The sequence below is a fragment of the Rhinoderma darwinii genome, chromosome 6 (assembly GCF_050947455.1).
Source record: "Rhinoderma darwinii isolate aRhiDar2 chromosome 6, aRhiDar2.hap1, whole genome shotgun sequence".
NCBI lineage: Eukaryota > Metazoa > Chordata > Amphibia > Anura > Rhinodermatidae > Rhinoderma > Rhinoderma darwinii.
Window position 1 is genome coordinate 141,984,496 of NC_134692.1, and position 16,004 is coordinate 142,000,499.

General features: G+C 40.8%; 2 protein-coding genes across 2 annotated transcripts in view; one reads left to right on the forward strand and one right to left on the reverse strand.

The window, feature by feature from the left end:
• The window catches only part of LOC142656537 (nmrA-like family domain-containing protein 1), a 396,968-nt gene that overhangs the window by 17,764 nt on the left and 363,200 nt on the right, over positions 1 to 16,004 (reverse strand). The gene's annotated exons all lie outside the window — the stretch shown is intronic.
• The window catches only part of SEPTIN12 (septin 12), a 115,313-nt gene continuing 114,920 nt past the window's right edge, over positions 15,612 to 16,004 (forward strand). The window contains exon 1 of the mRNA XM_075830755.1: positions 15,612 to 15,712. The gene's annotated coding sequence lies outside the window, so the exon portion shown is untranslated. The remainder of the gene's footprint in view (positions 15,713 to 16,004) is intronic.

The following is a 16,004-nucleotide window of genomic DNA, read 5'->3' on the forward strand; positions in this document are numbered from 1 at the left end:
GAGGTCGGGCTGGATGCCGAAGGAGGGACGCGTCATAAAGACAACGGGCGGTAAGTATGAATTTCTTTTACTATCACTAGGGAAAGTGCTGTCCCTTCTCTCTATCCTGCACTGATAGGGAGAAGGGAAGCACTTTTCCCGCAGTCCGCAGCGGCCAGTCCGCATCAATTTTCTGCACATTTTGTGCAGATCCGCAGCCGTAATCCGCAACCCGGATTAGGTGCGGCATTGATGCGGACAGTTGCGGAGGAATTCCGCCATGTGTGGTCATGCCCTTATAGTAGTTATATTCTTGTATATAGGGCAGTATTATAGTAGTTATATTCTTGTATATAGGAGCATTTTTATAGTAGTTATAGTCTTGTATATAGGAGTAGTATTATAGTAGTTCTATTCTTGTATATAGGGGCAGTATTATAGTAGTTATATTCTTGTATATAGGAGCAGTATTATAGTAGTTATATTCTTGTGTGTAGGAGGCAGTATTATAGTAGTTATATTCTTGTATATAGGGGGCAGTATTATAGTAGTTATAGTCTTGTATATAGGAGTAGTATTATAGTAGTTATATTCTTGTATATAGGGGGCAGTATTATAGTAGTTATATTCTTGTATATAGGAGCAGTATTATAGGAGTTATATTCTTGTATATAGGGGCAGTATTATAGTAGTTATATTCTTGTATATAGGAGGCTGTATTATAGTAGTTATATTCTTGTATATAGGGGGAAGTATTATAGTAGTTATATTCTTGTATATAGGGGGCAGTATTATAGTAGTTATATTCTTGTATATAGGGGGCAGTATTATAGTAGTTATATTCTTGTATATAGGGGCAGTATTATAGTAGTTATATTCTTGTATATAGGGGCAGTATTAAAGTAGTTATATTCTTGTATATAGGAGCAGTATTATAGTAGTTATATTCTTGTATATAGGGGCAGTATTATAGTAGTTATATTCTTGTATATAGGAGCAGTATTATAATAGTTATATTCTTGTATATAGGAACAGTATTATAGTAGTTATATTCTTGTATATAGGAGCAGTATTATAGTAGTTATATCCTTGTATATAGGGAGCAGTATTATAGTAGTTATATTCGTGTATATAGGGGACAGTATTATAGTAGTTATATTCTTGTATATAGGGGGCAGTATTATAGTAGTTATATTCTTGTATATAGGGGGCAGTATTATAGTAGTTATATTCTTGTATATAGGAGCAGTATTATAGTAGTTATATTCTTGTATATAGGGGGCAGTATTATAGTAGTTATATTCTTGTATATAGGGGCAGTATTATAGTAGTTATAGTCTTGTATATAGGGAGCAGTATTATAGTAGTTATATTCTTGTATATAGCGGCAGTATTATAGTAGTTATATTCTTGTATATAGTGGCAGTATTATAGTAGTTATATTCTTGTATATAGGGGCAGTATTATAGTAATTATATTCCTGTATATAGGAGGCAGTATTATAGTAGTTATATTCTTGTATATAGGGGGCAGTATTATAGTTGTTATATTCGTGTATATAGGGGACAGTATTATAGTAGTTATATTCTTGTATATAGGGGGCAGTATTATAGTAGTTATATTCTTGTATATAGGGGGCAGTATTATAGTAGTTATATTCTTGTATATAGGAGCAGTATTATAGTAGTTATATTCTTGTATATAGGAGGCAGTATTATAGTAGTTATATTCTTGTATATAGGGGCAGTATTATAGTAGTTATATTCTTGTATATAGGAGCAGTATTATAGTAGTTATATTCTTGTATATAGGGGGCAGTATTATAGTAGTTATATTCTTGTATATAGGAGCAGTATTATAGTAGTAATATTCTTGTATATAGGAGCAGTATTATAGTAGTTATATTCTTGTATATAGGGGGCAGTATTATAGTAGTTATATTCTTGTATATAGGGGCAGTAGTATAGTAGTTATATTCTTGTATATAGGGGCAGTATTATAGTAGTTATATTCTTGTATATAGGGGGCAGTATTATAGTAGTTATATTCTTGTATATAGGGGGCAGTATTATAGTAGTTATATTCTTGTATATAGGGGCAGTATTATAGTAGTTATATTCTTGTATATAGGAGCAGTATTATAGTAGTTATATTCTTGTATATAGGGGTCAGTATTATAGTAGCTATATTCTTGTATATAGGGGGCAGTATTATAGTAGTTATATTCTTGTATATAGGAGGCAGTATTATAGTGGTTATATTCTTGTATATAGGGGTCAGTATTATAGTAGCTATATTCTTGTATATAGAAGCAGTATTATAGTAGTTATATTCTTGTATATAGGAGCAGTATTATAGTAGTTATATTCTTGTATATAGGGGCAGTATTATAGTAGTTATATTCTTGTATATAGGGGGCAGTATTATAGTAGTTATATTCTTGTATATAGGGGCAGTAGTATAGTAGTTATATTCTTGTATATAGGGGCAGTATTATAGTAGTTATATTCTTGTATATAGGGGGCAGTATTATAGTAGTTATATTCTTGTATATAGGGGGCAGTATTACAGTAGTTATATTCTTGTATATAGGGGCAGTATTATAGTAGTTATATTCTTGTATATAGGAGCAGTATTATAGTAGTTATATTCTTGTATATAGGGGGCAGTATTATAGTAGTTATATTCTTGTATATAGGAACAGTATTATAGTAGTTATATTCTTGTATATAGGAGCAGTATTATAGTAGTTATATTCTTGTATATAGGGGCAGTATTATAGTAGTTATATTCTTGTATATAGGGGGCAGTATTATAGTAGTTATATTCTTGTATATAGGAGGCAGTATTATAGTAGTTATATTCTTGTATATAGGAGTATTATAGTAGTTATATTCTTGTATATAGGAGCAGTATTATAGTAGTTATATTCTTGTATATAGGGGGCAGTATTATAGTAGTTATATTCTTGTATATAGGAACAGTATTATAGTAGTTATATTCTTGTATATAGGAGCAGTATTATAGTAGTTATATTCTTGTATATAGGGGCAGTATTATAGTAGTTATATTCTTGTATATAGGGGGCAGTATTATAGTAGTTATATTCTTGTATATAGGGGCAGTATTATAGTAGTTATATTCCTGTATATAGAGAGCAGTATTATAGCAGTTATATTCTTGTATATAGAGGCAGTATTATAGTAGTTATATTCTTGTATATAGGAACAGTATTATAGTAGTTATATTCTTGTATATAGAGAGCAGTATTATAGTAGTTATATTCCTGTATATAGGGGCAGTATTATAGTAGTTATATTCTTGTATATAGGGGCAGTATTATAGTAGTTATATTCTTGTATATAGGGAGCAGTATTATAGTAGTTATATTCTTGTATATAGGGGGCAGTATTATAGTAGTTATATTCTTGTATATAGGAGCAGTATTATAGTAGTTATATTCTTGTATATAGGAGCAGTATTATAGTAGTTATATTCTTGTATATAGGGGCAGTATTATAGTAGTTATATTCTTGTATATAGGGGCAGTATTATAGTAGTTATATTCTTGTATATAGGGAGCAGTATTATAGTAGTTATATTCTTGTATATAGGGGGCAGTATTATAGTAGTTATATTCTTGTATATAGGAGCAGTATTATAGTAGTTATATTCTTGTATATAGGAGCAGTATTATAGTAGTTATATTCTTGTATATAGGGGCAGTATTATAGTAGTTATATTCTTGTATATAGGGGCAGTATTATAGTAGTTATATTCTTGTATATAGGGGGCAGTATTATAGTAGTTATATTCTTGTATATAGGGGGCAGTATTATAGTAGTTACATTCTAAGGTGCATTACTCTGCAGGGGGCGATATTTAGTGCAGGGTAAAGAGAATATGAAATCTGTATTTATTAGAAAAGACTGATGCATTTGGTTTGGTCTCTACCTTCTTAGCCACAGTCACATCGGTCATTCTGGGGCTTGTTGTATAACTACCTCCTTATAATGACCTTTATTCTCTTTTATCCTCTTTTTGTGATATAAGGGACGGGTGAAATGTTTTGCATTTCTTAGAATCGGCTGAATAAACGATAAGACTGGAGAAATACCATCTAGGAAGGGTTCAGTCTTATCGACGCCTGAGGGTATGTTCACACGGCAAACTAAAAACGGACGTAAAATACGGAGCTGTTTTGAAGGGAAAAGGGTATGTTCACACGGCCTATTTACGGACGTAAATCGGGCGTTTTTGCCCCGAATTACGCCCGAAAATAGCGCCTCAATAGCGCTGACAAACATCTGCCCATTGAAAGCAATGGGCAGACGTTTGTCTGTTCACACGAGGCGTAAATTTACGCGCCGCTGTCAAATGACGGCGCGCAAATAGACGCCCGCGTCAAAGAAGTGACCTGTCACTTCTTTGGCCGTAATTGGAGCCGCTATTCATTGACTCCAATGAATAGCAGCGCCAATTACGGCCGTAATTGACGCGGCGTTCAAGCGCCTGCACATGCCGGTACGGCTGAAATTACGGGGATGTTTTCAGGCTGAAACATCCCCGTAATTTCAGCCGTTACGGACCCCCGCCGTGTGAACATACCCAAACACTTGTCATCTCCACATGAACCGACCTCATGACCAGAAAGTTGAGATTCCCTTTGGGAGACGTGACAAAGCATCAACACAGGCGCACATGGAGGCAGCGAGGTTGTGGGGTCTGTCAGGGAGGTGACCCCGGGGTTAGCTACCGGAGGCTGGATAAAAGGTCTATGACCCTTGGTGGCATCCAGCTGATGACCTTGCATTGAATGTCTAGTAGACCCGTGCAGGTGCGTGTACTTACCCATCCACCGATGCCCTATGTGCCAGTTAGATACAGTCCATAGAGGTTGGCAGGTGGCACATCCTGGACTCCAGTGATATCAGGTCTCCTCTCTGGGATGCAGCTCTCAGTGTGGGAGAAGAGCTCTGCGTTACCTTATAATAGATGTGACTGCTCCTCCTCTGCTGCCAGGCACCAAAGCACAGCCCCTCATAGTGCGAGTAATGTAGGGGGGGGGCACCGTGACACTGAAACAGGGGGAACAAGGGGGGCCTAAGTGAACAAGTCATCAAACGTCAGCGAAAACTGAGGGTCCCATTAATCATACATATAACGTGGGATCTTAAAGGGCTCCTCCAGTCTGGTGTAAAATGAGAAGTTCTGCAACTTTGTCATATATTTTATGCTTCCATTGCTCACCATTTTCAAGATCTTTGCTTTATGTCAGTGAATCAGAACAATCTTATTTACATTTAGAGGCTGAAAGCCCATGCAGACCTAATAATTCTCACAGCTAAAAGATTGCTACAATTGTATCCAGTCACGACAATCCTCTGCGGTCTCCAGACTGATACATTTTACTGCCACTGATATATTGTAACAAACTATCAGGACATGAGAGATTTTTGCTGCTGACCTGTTTATCTCACAGACTTTGTCTTCAGACACTTCAAAGTTATATTCACCTGTGAATTATTTTATTTTTTTATTGCTCCAATGCATCTAAAATAAAAATAAAGAAACTTTGCAAAAAGTCTTGATTAAAAATCTCCTTCTGTTTTGTGTATACAGCACCTATGCAGATCTATATGTCTCCATGGTTACAGACCACAAACGTACCCTGTGCAGTCTGATCCAGCAGTGATTTGTTCTTCCAGTCCCTCTGCCCCCTCTTCTTTATAAGTTACAGACAATAAAAGAAAGTAGCATGACTGCTGGATCAGACTACGCAGGGTTTGTTTGTAGTCTGTAACCATGGAGACACAGTGCTGCATAGGAACTGAAGACACAAAACGGGAGCAGATTTTTAATCAAGACTATTTAATTTTTTATTATGAAGGCATTGGAGCAATTAAAAATGGTTGCAAAACTGAGACAGAGACCACTGCAGTATGATCAACGCCGGCAGCTGAAGTGCACAATAATATAAGGGTTAAAATTATTATGGCGTCCACTCGCTCCCTCGTGTCTGTGCACTCACCCCCCCCCTCCAGTAATTCCTCCCTACCCCTCATCCTAATGGAGATGTTAGGGCCCCACAAGCTATGTGGCCCTATGCTTGCCACCCTGCAAATGGTACCAGCGCTTGTCACTTCTTGGGGTATCTTCACACGCTGTGTTTTCAGGTGCATTTCGGGGGTCGTAAACACCTCGGAATACGACTGAAAAAGCGGTAGCTGAACGCCTACAAACATTTGCCCATTGAATTCAATGGGAAAAACTGTTTCATTCAGATGGGCCGTTTTTTTAAACCGCTGTTTTAAAAAATGGCGCGTAAAATAACATCCCGTAAAAAAAGGTGCATGTCTCTTCTTGAGACGTCTTTGGAGCGGTTTTTCATTGTGTCAATAGAAAAATAACTCCAAAAAACGCCTTAAAAATCTTTTTCAGCACCAAAAACGGCTGAAAATCAAAGGCTGTTTTTCTTTTCAGCCGTTTTTACTTGTGCGTGTGAACATAGCCTAACCGCATCAATGCCGCACATAATACGCGTTGCGGATTCCGTTGCGGATTTGGCTAAAACGTTCGGTAAAATGCTGCGGATTTGTCGTTGCGGATTGAGGTTCGGATCACACCCGGCTCTCTTTCCAGCATCCCATCCCAGTCTGGGTAGAGACCTCGCCACACATAGGTCCAGCCTTGATCCCGTGTGTTGCGCTCACTATACCCTGCACTGGAGGTCTCCCACTATTCGGGACGGTTATGTACCTGAAAAAGACATAGACGGTGCAGATTGAAGTTTGATTTGTACGTATGAATAATGTTCTATGTTTATCTTGGTTATAATGTTTACATACGGCAGAGGCTGCTAGTCAGACATCAGACATCCACGTAAACTGGTGACAACATGACATAAACATGGACAGTTACTTACAAGGTTAATAAGAGCGGACACTTCCATATCCATCGCCTATATCTGCCCATGGTAACAGCTCTGTGCTCATCTAATAAGCCTGGAAGGCGAAAATTGAGGTTTTCTCTTCCTCATCATAATGATGAAATATCCTGAAAGAAATCCGGAACGCACATTACATCTGCGGATTTCATTGAAGTCAATGGGGAAATTCCGCATCAAGTCCGCAACAGACAGTGCATGCTGCGGTCTGAAAAGCCACAAGTGTAGCAGAGCTAGTGTACCCACAGGATGCTATACCCTGTGTGTACTACAGAGGGCTCCACGCGTCTTATGTAAATGAAGCTTAATCAGTGTACAATGAAATGTTCACAAATTTCAGAATATGCTTTGTGTTTCCATTTCTAACCATTTTCAAGATCTCTGCTTGCTAACATTTTCCTTTACACAAAAATAAACCTCGTTCTGACCCAATACTGAGGGTTTGTTACAATTGTAACCAGTCTAGACAATCCTATTTGAGGTACACACATCATCAGCTCAAATCTCTCCACTGTCTTGATAGTTTGTTACAATGTATCAGTGCAGATAAAATTTAACTCACAGAGAATGGATACAATTGTAACAAACCCTCAGCTGTGAGAAGTATTAAATATGTACAGTTTCACCTGCCTGGTCCCTATTGTAGTCAGTTCTGGGGGGGGGGGGGGGTAGGTTTCTGTTACAGCAAGCTGCCCAAGCGCTTCCCCTTACCCGATACTTATTGCTTCACATGCATTAGCACTGGAGGGGGGAATAAAAGGGATTCCTCCCGGGCCAAAACTTTTACCCTTTGGTGTCCTAACACCAACATTTTTTGTGGATGAACACCAATTTATTAAATTTAGAACTTTTTTGGGAAACGTCAACATTTTTGGCTCATTTGGTACAAAAAAAATGCCTTAATTTATCTCTTAACATTCAGGCTGCAGGGATTGTCCGTTCATCAAATCCATCTAGAATTCAAATATTTCATGTCCCAATTTTATATGAAATATATTTAAACTCAAACATAGATAATTTTTTTTTTATCATAAAAACAGAAATATTCTCAGATCCTAAAGTCCTGTCCTGAAGGGGTTAATACTCCGTGCTGCAAGGGCAGATGAAACTAAGACTTGTGTGCAGCACCATCTAGTGGCAGGTGAGTGAAATGCAACAGACTTTTTGTAAAATTATAAGCTCTAGGTGCAGACACCCGGTGTATCTAATATCTCACCCTCGTTCCTCAGATCCACACCCTGTGATTTAAGTAAAAAAATGGTCCGTCACGTTTATATGATGGAATATTTGTTACAAGAGGTCTCAATACTTTATCCAGAATAATAACTATGGGGCTCAAACTGGAGTCACACCGGATACAATCGGGCGTCCGGGGGGTTATTCAATGATTTCTGCACTTTAGGGGGAATATAAATATAAATGACTGGGCGCTGAATTATCAGACACTTCTCTAGATCCCCATCCTGTCTGTACATCATGTCTGTATACTGTATACTCAGCAGCTTCTATATATGTTCTATATAATACATGGACAGAGGCGTAGCTAGGTTCTCCAGCACCCGGGGCAAAGATTCAGTTTGGCGCCCCCCCCCCCCCCCAACCTCTTTCCCGACATCTCCTTCCCCCTCGCCGTGTTTGTTTTCTCTACCAATCGACGTGTCATTTCTTTTCATGTAACGCGAGCATAAAATTATTTGTACATTTCACAAGCAATATAGTTCTATACACAACACCAGAACCAAGCTCAATACATATATACAGCACCAGAACAAATACAGCTCAATACATATATACAGCACCAGAAGCAAGCTCACTACATATATACAGCACCAGAAGCAAGCTCACTACATATATACAGCACCAGAAGCAAGCTCAGTACATATATACAGCACCAGAACAATACAGCTCAATACATATATACAGCACCAGAAGCAAGCTCACTACATATATACAGCACCAGAAGCAAGCTCACTACATATATACAGCACCAGAAGCAAGCTCACTACATATATACAGCACCAGAACAATACAGCTCAATTTAGTGCAACCCCTGCCGTATAGGTTTGTACGGCGTAAAACTACAGCTCCCAGCATGGCCCGAACAATGGTGAGGATATACTAGGAGATGCCGTTTCACAAAAAATAAATCCTATCATAATCATACCACCCATCATCTCGCTGCAGATCATACAGTGACTACAGTGCTGATTAGAGGCAGAGTGAACATTTACATTAAGTGACTCACCGGTGACGTCTCAGATTCTAGTTCTTTTTCTCCATTTGGTCCAGACCTCTATGATGACTTCTCCCGGTCCATTTCTGCAGTTTGCCGCTCAGATGTCTTCAGCTTCTCACTTTTCCAACATTTCTGCACCTATAAATAAATATAAAGTTATCATTATACCACACTCTATGCTTCTAAATATAATAGCGCCATACACTGCACCTCTAATTATAATAGCACCATACACCGTGTCCCACACACACACTGTGCCCCCTGTAGATAGTGCCTGCCATAGAGCCCCCTGTAGATAGTGCCCCCATATAGCCCACCCCTGTATATAGTGTCCCACAAATAACTCCCCCTATAGCCCCCCTGTAGATATAGCCCACCCCTGTATATAGTGCTCCACATATAGTCCACCCCTGTATATAGTGTTTCACAGATAGCCCACCCCTGTATATAGCCCCCCCTTGTACATATAGTCCACCCCTGTATATAGTGCTCCACTAGATAGTCCACCCCTGTATATACTATATACAAGGGTGGGCTATCTGTGGAGCACTATATACAGGTGTGGACTATATGTACAAGGGGGCTATATACAGGGGTGGGCTTTCTGTGGAGCACTATAGGGGGAGCTATTTGTGGGATACTATATACAGGGGTGGGCTATATCTACAGGGGGACTATATACAGGGGTGGGCTATATCTACAGGGGGGGCTATACACAGGGGGGCTATACATAGGGGGGCTATATACAGGAGGAATATATCTACAGGGGGCTATATCTACAGGGCTGGGCTATATCTACAGGGCTGGGCTATATCTACAGGGCTGGGCTATATCTACAGGGGGGCTATATACTGGGGTGGGCTATCTATGGAGCACCATATACAGGGGTGGGCTATATCTACAGGGCTGGGCTATATACAGGGCGACTATATCTACAGGGGGGGCTATATACTGGGGTGGGCTGTCTATGGAGCACCATATACAGGGGTGGGCTATATACTATATAGCCCACCCCTGTATATGGTGCTCTATAGACAGCCCACTCCAGTATATAGCCCCTCTGCAGATATAGTCCCCCTGTATATAGCCCCCTGTAGATATAGTCCCCCTGTAGATATAGTCCCCCTGTATATAGCCCAGCAGATATAGTCCCCCTGTATATAGCCCCCCTGTAGATATAGTCCCCCTGTATATAGCCCAGCAGATATAGTCCCCCAGTATATAGCCCAGCCCTGTAGATATAGTCCCCCTGTATATAGCCCAGCCCTGTAGATATAGTCCCCCTGTATATAGCCCAGCCCCATAGATATAGTCCCCCCGTAGATAAAGTCCCCCCCGCAGATACAGCCACACTTCTATTACAATTTAAAAAAAAATAATAATAATTTCAAACTCCCCTTATTCCCGCTCCCACGCCGTCCGGCAGCCATGGAGACCTGCTCTCTTCTGCGCAGGTCTCCTGGGGGTTGAACGCAGCGTCTATGACAGGCGCTGATTGGCTGGGCAGGATGACTTTCCCTGTCAGTCAGTCAGCGCCTTTCATCGACGGAAGCGTCACTGGTACAAAAGGTACCAGTCGCTTCATTCGTGGAAAGGCGCTGAATGGCCGGGCACGGAACGTACCCGGTCATTCATTGCTTCTAATTGTACCTGTGTCCTTGCGACACAGGTCCAATTATAGTGCAGGAGGAGGGGGCGCTGGCGCCCCCCTCTGAACTGCGCCCGGGGCACATGCCCCGCTTGCCCCCCCCCCTAGTTACGCCCCTGACATGGATGACTAGGGTGATGCTTCATACGGTGGTTTATTAGAAATATAAATGGACATTTAGGATCAGTTCACACTGAGTTTTTGCAGGCAGAAAATTCTGCCTGGAAAAATCAGCTCCGTTATTTGATGCGTTTTTTTCCTCTTTCTTCAACGTCTCCCATTGATTTTAATGGGATTTTTGATGCCGGAAAATGCCTCAAGAAAGGTCATGTCGCTATTACTGTGAGCGGATAAAAAAACCGCCTCTGAAATCTATGGCCCTGTTCACACAGTTTTTTTTCCGGCTGGAATTTTGATCTGCTTGCATGTTGTTTGACGCGGGCAAAAGCGCTGTGAAAAATGCTTTCTCTGCCTCCCATTGATGCCAACGACCGAAGATAGGGCATGTCGCTTCGGTTTTTCCGCTCACGGGAAATGTCTCCGTCTCCTATTGAAATCAATGGGAGGTGTTTTCAGCCGTTTTTTGGCGCGTTTTCTGCGTCCAAAAACTCAGTGTGAACAGGGCCTAAGGGAGAAGTTTGGGGGAGCGTTTTTCGGTTTGCCGTTTCCGCGTCAAAATCAGTGCCAAAAAATAGGACCTATGTGCAGCACTGACGCGGCACCCTGGCACCAGGCGTGGTGTAACAGGACAGGCGTAGTATACGGCACAACACAACACTATACGGCACTTGGACCAGGATAACACGGAATACAGGAAGCAGGAACGGGAACACTGGGAACTGGAAGACACTTAAGGGACCATTTGCAGAGATGAACATAGGTAACGACAACAAGGCTCAGGCAATGCAGGAAGGGGCTGGGCCCCTCTTATAGTCCAGGGTGCTCATGGGCTAATTTGGTAACAAATTCAGGTGCGCGCGCTGGCACGAGCGTGCGCGCACACCCTATGAGCAGGGGCGCATTGGCCATGTACTTTACCGGGAATTTTCCCGGTGGGACGGCCACTCCAGTGTTCAGGGGCCAGCTGGGTCGGGGGACAGTGAGGCCGCCCATTGCTGCAAAATGTATTAAAAAGCTGGGTCAGGAGTAGTGTAGTGTAGACTGTAGTGTATAGCGTAGTGTGTAGAGTAGTGTGTAGTGTAGGGTGTAGTGGTGTGTAGTGTAGAGTAGTGTATAGAGTGTAGTGTGTAGTGTGATGTAGTGTAGTGTTGTGTGTGGTGCAGTGTAATGTAGTGTTTTGTAGTATCGTGGTGTGTAGTGTAGTGGTGTGTAGTGTAATGTAGTGGTGTGTAGTTTGTAGTGGTGTGTAGTGTAATGTAGTGGTGTGTAGTGTAATGTGTAGTGTATACAGTGGAGTGTAGTGTGTTGATGTGTGGTGTGTGTAGTGCAGTGTAATGTAGTGTAGTGATGTGTAGTGTAGTGTTATGTAGTGTGTAGTGTAATGTAGTCTAGTGGTGTGTAATGTAGTGTAATTAGTGTGTAATGTGTAGTGAGTAATGTGTTGTAATGTAGTGTAGTGTGTAGTTTGTAATGTGTAGTGTGTAATGTGTAGTGTAGTGTGTAATGTGTAGTGTAGTGTGTAATGTAATGTGTAGTGTGTAATGTGAAGTGTGTAAAGTGTAATGTGTCGTGTGTAATGTGAAGTGTGTAATGTGTAGTGTAGTGTGTAATGTGTCGTGTAAAGTGTAGTGTGTAATGTAATGTGTAGTGTGTAATGTGTAGTGTGTAATGTAATGCGTAGTGTGTAATGTGCAGTGTATAATGTGCAGTGTGTCATGTAGTGTGTAATGTGTAGTGTAATGTGCAGTGTGTAATGTGCAGTGTGTAGAGTGTAATGTGCAGTGTGTAATGTGCAGTGTGTAATGTGTAAAGTGCAGTGTGTAATGTGCAATTTGTAGTGTGTAATGTGCAGTGTGTAATGTGCAGTGTGTAATGTGTTATGTGCAGTGTGTAATGTGCAGTGTGTAATGTGCAGCGTGTAATGTGTAGTGTGTAATGTGCAGTGTGTAATGTGCAGTGTGTAATGTGCAGTGTGTAATGTGCAGTGTGTAATGTGCAGTGTGTAATGTGTAGTGTGTAATGTGCAGTGTGTAATGTGCAGTGTAATGTAATGTGTTCTCCTGCACAGGCAGAGTGTGTAGTGTAATCTCGTGGTGTGTAGTGTAGTGTAATTAGTGTGTAATGTGTAGTGTGTAATGTGTAGTTTGTAATGTGGTGTAATGTAGTGTGTAATGTGTAGTGTGTAATGTAGTGTAGTGTGTAATGTGCAGTGTGTAATGTGTAATGTGCAGTGTGTAATGTAATGTGCAGTGTGTAATGTGTTGTAATGTAGTGTAGTGTGTAATGTGTAGTTTGTAATGTGGTGTAATGTGTAGTGTAAAGTGTAGTGTGTAATGTGTAGTGTAGTGTAATGTGCAGTGTGTAATGTGTAGTGTGCAATGTAATGTGCAGTGTGTAATGTGTAGTGTGTAATGTAATGTGTAGTGTGTAATGTGCAGTGTATAATGTGTAGTGTGTAATGTAATGTGCAGTGTGTAATGTGCAGTGTGTAATGTGCAGTGTATAATGTGCAGTGTGTTATGTGTAGTGTGTAATGTGCAGTGTGTAATGTGTAATGTGTAGTGTGTAATGTGTAGTGTGTAATGTGCAGTGTGTAATGTGCAGTGTGTAATGTGTAGTGTGTAATGTGCAGTGTGTAATGTAATGTGCGGTGTGTAATGTAATGTGTAGTGTGTAATGTGCAGTGTGTAGTGTGTAATGTGCAGTGTGTAATGTAATGTGCAGTGTGTAATGTGTTGTAATGTAGTGTAGTGTGTAATGTGTAGTTTGTAATGTGGTGTAATGTGTAGTGTAAAGTGTAGTGTGTAATGTGTAGTGTGTAATGTAGTGTAGTGTAATGTGCAGTGTGTAATGTGTAGTGTGTAATGTAATGTGTAGTGTGTAATGTAATGTGCAGTGTGTAATGTGTAGTGTGTAATGTGCAGTGTGTAATGTAATGTGTAGTGTGTAATGTGCAGTGTATAATGTGTAGTGTGTAATGTAATGTGCAGTGTGTAATGTGCAGTGTGTAATGTGCAGTGTATAATGTGTCATGTAATGTGCAGTGTAATGTGCAGTGTGTAATGTGCAGTGTATAATGTGCAGTGTGTTATGTGTAGTGTGTAATGTGCAGTGTGTAATGTGTAGTGTGTAATGTGCAGTGTGTAATGTGCAGTGTGTAATGTAATGTGTAGTGTGTAATGTGCAGTGTATAATGTGTAGTGTGTAATGTAATGTGCAGTGTGTAATGTGCAGTGTGTAATGTGCAGTGTATAATGTGTCATGTAATGTGCAGTGTAATGTGCAGTGTGTAATGTGCAGTGTATAATGTGCAGTGTGTTATGTGTAGTGTGTAATGTGCAGTGTGTAATGTGTAGTGTGTAATGTGCAGTGTGTAATGTGCAGTGTGTAATGTAATGTGTAGTGTGTAATGTGCAGTGTGTAATGTGCAGTGTGTAATGTGTAGTGTGTAATGTGCAGTGTGTAATGTGCAGTGTGTAATGTAATGTGTAATGTAATGTGCAGTGTGTAATGTGCAGTGTATAATGTGCAGTGTGTATTGTGCAGTGTGTAATGTAATGTGCAGTGTGTAATGTGCAGTGTGTAATGTGCAGTGTGTATTGTGCAGTGTGTAATGTGTAGTGTGTAATGTGCAGTGTGTACTGTAATGTGCAGTGTGTAATGTGCAGTGTGTCATGTAATGGGCAGTGTGTAATGTGCAGTGTGTCATGTAATGTGTAATGTGCAGTGTGTAATGTGTAATGTGCAGTGTGTCATGTAATGGGCAGTGTGTAATGTGCAGTGTGTCATGTAATGGGCAGTGTGTAATGTGTAGTCTGTAATGTGCAGTGTGTAATGTCCAGTGTGTAATGTGTAGTGTGTCATGTAATGGGCAGTGTGTAATGTGTAGTGTGTCATGTGCAATGTCCAGTGTGTAATGTGTCGTGTGTAATGTGTAGTGTGTCATGTAATGTGCAGTGTGTAATGTGCAGTGTGTAATGTGTAGTGTGTAATGTGCAATGTCCAGTGTGTAATGTGTCGTGTGTAATGTGTAGTGTGTCATGTAATGTGCAGTGTGTAATGTGCAGTGTGTAATGTGTAGTGTGTAATGTAATGTGCAGTGTGTAATGTGTAGTGTGTAATGTAATGTGTAGTGTGTAATGTAATGTGCAGTGTGTAATGTAATGTGCAGTGTGTAATGTAATGTGCAGTGTGTAATGTAATGTGCAGTGTGTAATGTAATGTGCAGTGTATAATGTGCAGTGTGTAGTGTGTAATGTAATGTGCAGTGTATAATGTGCAGTGTGTAATGTGTAATGTAATGTGCAGTGTGTAATGTAATGTGTAGTGTGTAATGTAATGTGCAGTGTGTAATGTAATGTGCAGTGTGTAATGTAATGTGCAGTGTGTAATGTAATGTGTAGTGTGTAATGTAATGTGCAGTGTGTAATGTAATGTGCAGTGTGTAATGTAATGTGCAGTGTGTAATGTAATGTGCAGTGTGTAATGTAATGTGCAGTGTGTGCAGTGTAATGTGTGCAGTGTAATGTGTGCAGTGTAATGTGTGCAGTGTAATGTGTTCTCCTGCACAGGCAGAGCGTGTGTGCTCCGGGCGGCTGCATTATACGTCCACATGTGACGTCATATAACGCCGCCGGCCACACTGCCTGTGAGGAGAACATCGTGGATTGTTTACCCAGCAGACAGGCCGGGAGGAGGGGGCGGAGTTACACACATCTCTCCCCACCCCCTGCAACATGTGACCGCCGACAACATGAAGAGCCCCCCACGGAGCTGAGGACTGGTGAGTACAGATGTAGATGACCATGTATGGGGGGGGGGGGGGCTGTCGGTGTGATGTGTGGGGGGTGATTTGGCTGTGATCGCTGTGTTTGGGGGGTGATTTGGCTGTGATCGCTGTGTTTGGGGGTGATTTGGCTGTGATCGCTGTGTTTGGGGGTGATTTGGCTGTGATCGCTGTGTGTGGGGGTGATTTGGCTGTGATCGCTGTGTGTGGGGGGTGATTTGGCTGTGATCGCTGTGTTTGGGGGGTGATTTGGCTGTGATCGCTGTGTTGGGGGTGATTTGGCTGTGAT